The sequence below is a fragment of the Nematolebias whitei genome, chromosome 4, assembly GCF_014905685.2.
Source record: "Nematolebias whitei isolate Nwh7 chromosome 4, NemWhi1, whole genome shotgun sequence".
NCBI lineage: Eukaryota > Metazoa > Chordata > Actinopteri > Cyprinodontiformes > Rivulidae > Nematolebias > Nematolebias whitei.
The window spans coordinates 50,277,812-50,282,865 of record NC_056501.1 but is presented as its reverse complement, the minus strand read 5'-3'; positions in this window follow the sequence as shown (position 1 = coordinate 50,282,865).

Genomic DNA, 5,054 nt, shown 5'->3' with positions numbered 1-5,054 from the left:
AAAGCAATTATTTTTGATCCACGGAGTAAGAAGTGAAGCCTTGAGTGGTGGAAAAGTTTCTGTTGACCAAATTGATCTCTAAGGAGAGCTGCCCGACCCTGCTGTAGGACTTGACTGTGCATCAAATGACTCATTTTCAAGCAGCGATCTATTTTTGACTTCAGCTGTGCACTGGGTAACACGGGCCGAGCATAAAAATAATCCACTAATTAGGGTTCAGAATCTGTGGTAGACAGTGTTTTCTGCATTCAGCTTGCAGAAAATGATGAATTGTGCACGTGAGTGCGATGGTGCTTCTGTTGTTGAAAATGAAAACAGCAGTGGATTTGCAGCTCCTTCTCTCTGCTCATCCAGCCCTCCATCCTGTCTCTGCTGATTTCCTGCCAGGTGCGGATCTGCAGGTTTGCCAAACCAAAGGCCCGACCTGCTGTTCCAAGAAGATGGAGGAGCGGTATCAGGTAGCTGCACGCAGCAACATGGAGTCTGAGCTGCAGGTCGTCAGCGCACAGCTCAAACGCCTCATCATCCAGAATGCTGCCATCTTCCAAGGTAAGCATTTCCTATAATACGGTTGTAAGTGTCTGAAACAGACATGAGTTCTGCACTGCAAAGGTCTGAGTTCTCAATTCCATGCAGACCTCACTTTTCCTGGCTGTGCTGCTTTTTTACATGAGCGGCTCACCTCTCCGGGGAGTTGCAGATTATTAAAGTGGAAGTGTGGAGCACGCAGACAGGTGTGAGACATTCAGCTGCAGTTAAACTAAATGTTAGAATGGCAGACGTGTGTAGTTTGAGTGACTTTAGATGTAGTGTGGCTGTCGGCGCCAGACATGTTGCTCCTGGAAGTGACAGCCTCCTGAGGTTTGGCACACTGCAGTGAGAGAGGTCTGTAATTCACAAAGAAAGAGGGAAAAAAGAAACGACTCTGCAGGAGTCAAGGAAGCACAGATCAGCGCGGTCTGATGAGAAGTGTGTTTAAAATGCAGTTACAGTGATGTAACAAATGTTAAAAATGTCCAACAAGGAGGACAAGATGGTGACGGAGGAGGCGGCGGGAGATAAAAACGATACAGGAAGAGTGAAAGGACACCAATAATACAAGAACTTACTGATAGATAAACATTTATAAACAATGACAAACGTTGGTTACGTATTCTGGTTACACAAGGGCTACGCTTACACTCATAGAATCTGGGGTTACAATACGTAACCAACATTCTATTTCGTGTAAGCTACACCCTTTAAAAGCTGTCGCTATTGAGTTTACAGGGCGGAGCAGGATATGGTCCATGCCTCACTGAGTCTGTCTGAGAACCATCAAAAACACCCTGATATCCACCTAAACCTCTGTCTTTATTCAAGCGTAATTACTCACCATTGACCCATGTACCTGGTGCGTACTGGATTACAGGCGTGCAGCCTCTGTGCCTGATCTTAGCTGAAGGAATGTTTATTCATATCAGACAATAGAGGAATAAGAGAAGGAAAAATTCCAATGAGGAAGAAGGAATTTTCCTGTTTGAACGAGTAATCGTAGAAAACATCCACTCATAATGACAGAGCAGGGCCGTGTTGTTTTTATTGTTTGTTGTTATTCTTTTATTTGATTTTTTTGTTGTGTGATTGTGAAGAATCGCTCTGACATGACTCTGAGAACTGAATGTGTCAGTGAAGAGCTGGAGACATCTCGTAAATACAACCAGATAAAAGGGGTTGGTGATGACCATGAAGCTGCAGAGCAGATGTCCTGCAGACACCTCTCTGTGCAGAGCTGTGGAGGTAGAAATCCCTCTGGTGGAATGAGCCCTGAGTCCTTCAGGCGGGAATCTGCTTGGTGTTTCCGCACCTGTTACAGGGCGTCGGATGAGGACTGCAGCTGGTTCAGGACCGACTGAAAATGAGGTCCGAAGAGACCATCTGAGAACACAGGACCTTCCAGGAGTTCTTTTTTAATGTCCCCTGGGATGGACAGGGACAGTTTCAACCACATCTGTCTCTGCAGCAACGTTGCCCAGGACGAGATGCTGGCAGAGCTCGCTGCAAGCGCCGCACACTGTGTCCGCAGCCGTGCCGATCTGGTCCAGATCTGCAGAGAACGGGTTTGGGTCCTTCGCCTCTTTAGCTATGCTAAGGGCTAGCATAACGATGAGCACTGATGGATTCTGTCCATCTGCTTTGAGGTGAGCTGGTCACTAGAGGATGGCAGGATGACACGTCGGCCGACATATTTTGCTGCTCTTACCCCGAAAACTGCAGAAAAACTGGGTTCTAGGGGCGGGACGGTGGGAAAGCCCTGGTCAGTGAGTCCTTTGACTTTGATGATGGCCGCATAGGAGGTGACCGGAGCCCTCAGCTTTAAGGGATCGTTGGCTGAACCCAGAAGGAGGATGGACACAGCTGGGCCGGGAAACAGGGCCAGACCGGGTCTCGGTGTCCAATGTACTGGGCGGCAAACCTTCCCGCCAGAAGGGTCGACGTTGCCGGGGCCGCCGGTTCAGGCACTTCCAGGTCACAGGCTCTCGCCGACCTCCCGATTATCTCTGGGAGCTCGTGGAACAGAGTGGTGGACGACCACTGGGCACTTGGGGAGGCGACCATCGAAGGCAACACTGGCTCCGAACTTCCTGTAAGGCAGGATGGAGCGTGGCTGCTAGCTGTTTCAGCTTCAGAGGGGAACGTGTTCACGAACTCCGTGTCCAGGGAGTTCAAAAATTCCTCAAGCGAACAGTCCCCCCTCGGTTGAAACTCGTCCTCCTCAGAGGAAAAGAGCTCACACCGGCGCTGCTTCTCCTCAGGCGAAAAAAGTTTACAGGCTGGACAGGAGAAGAGAGGATCCAAAGCTTGCCGAGCGCGGTCAGCTCCCAGGCAGCTTTCACACATGACGTACAGGTCCGTCGATGAGATGTAGCCCGTCTGGTTCACGGAGCACAGACGGATGGTCTTCGACTTCTTAATTGAAGTCATCTGTCTTCTTCTTTTTCTTTTCTATTATTCTTTCTTAGAAGTAGTGTTCTTAACGTTGGCTGAAGAAAAACGGGAGTCGATCTCCGGTCCAGATGCAATTTATAATGGACCGGGGGGGGGGGGGGCACACAGCAGGTGGGCGTGGACTAGAAGTGTTCAGTGTTCGTCGCGCTGCGCGTGGGTAAACCCAATAGCGACAGCTTTTAAAGGGCGTAGCTTCCATGAAATAGAACTGACCCGTTCCAGATGATGTTGGAGAAATTCTCTTGTTCATTAACTTTGTTTACTCAAAAGAACCACAACTTACGGCAGGTAAAGGTTTTTAATTGGCATTTTACTAGCAAGCACTGATTTTAGGACAGGTTATAAACAGATATGCATGAAGACACATGAGAAAAAGATCTTATTTTTGTGAAGTGGTTCTTCACCGAAATGAGCCGTGAACAGCGTTATCTGCTGATTTTTATAACATTCTCAGCTCAGCAGAGTTCAGTGTAGTTCAGTTTCTAAGGCAGAAAGTTTTGACCCGCTGGGGGTCAACCAACACCAAAAGCCAAAACAGAATATCAGAAGTTGTATTAAGCTGTTGCTGCTGTTTGTTAAAGTACATACGCACATTAAAAATGCTAACACTCAGTGACGGCTGGTATCAGTGGGCTAGGAGGGCTAAGCCCTCCCTCCTGGCCTTTACAATAAAGATGTTAAAATAAACAACTTAAAAATAACAACTTAAAAATAAATTCATTTTAGAAATAATGTCACATTTTGTTAAATATACAACAAAACTGGTATCAAACCACCTGGTGAAGTCCCAGGGTTGTTCCAAAGGGCTGAATTCTGACAGCCCCGTTCTGTTACTGTTCCTTCATGGTTCAGAATGATTGACACACGTCTTGCCACGCCCCCTCGGTTTGCGGCTCATTGGGGCCAGAGCCCTATAAAGAGAGCCCTATAAAGAGAGCCCTATAAAGGGCTCTCTTTATAGGGCTCTCTTTATAGGGCTCTCTTTATAGGGTTCTCTTTATAGGGCTCTCTTTATAGGGTTCTGATTGGGGCTAATTTTGTTCAGCCCAGGGTCCGCCCACAGCCGCAGGATTCATCCAATGAGGATGGACGTGCAATAACGTGCCTCAGCGCGAGTGTATGTGGGCGTGGCTTAGTGTAGACAGCTGTGTAACGTGCTGAACTTGGCCAGATATTAATTCAGCTCGGTCCAAATACTGTGAACCTGTCAGTTCGTTTTTATTCTTCTTATAGTTCCCTCTGCGTTGTGTTTAATGATGAACAGAAGACGAGCGTTGAACTGAATGATGTTTAATCTGCATAAAAACAAAACATGCACTGGTCACAATCATCGCAGCGGCACCTCATGCACCTCCTCATTGAATGGAGCTGCTGTAATACACGTGTAACAAACACCTGTCTGAACGGAACTTATACACGCACAAGAGAGTTCTTCAAAGTATTTTTCAAAGGTTAGAAACATGAGTAAGTTAAAGATCAATTTGTAAACAACAGTAAAATAAAACTCGCTTGGACACGTCAGCTCAGAAGTGCAGGAGGATGGAGCACGCCATGTAAACAACAATCAGCTGTTCCGACTGAAACTTCTAAATAATCTGCCACTCACACGCCCCTTCATGAAGATTAACACAAACTAAACTGAATCGTCACTGATCAGACTTTACGTAGGAAAATAAAGACTCTGAAATAAATTCATTTCACCTATTCCATAAGAGGAAGAGAGATCTCTCAATAATAATAATAATAAATGTCCAATGAAAAGTCTGCAGTTATGCGCTCAAAAATATCAAGATATTAAAAAAAATAAAATCATTAGGGCCCATTCACCAGTCTTGGTCTTTTACAACAAAAAGATAAGGAAACATGTCAAAAAGTGTTGAAGCCCTTAATGCAGGGAGTTAAGTTGGACACCTGACAGAGGCTCTGGGTAAAAACTTGGTCTTTGGTTTTTCTCTGGTTATTTGTTTTACAGTTGTCTTTGAGGTGAAACAGGACTATATCAATTTATAGCAGTTGTTTTTTTCAAATTGGATGCTTCTGTTGTTGGAATTCATTCTGCATTATAT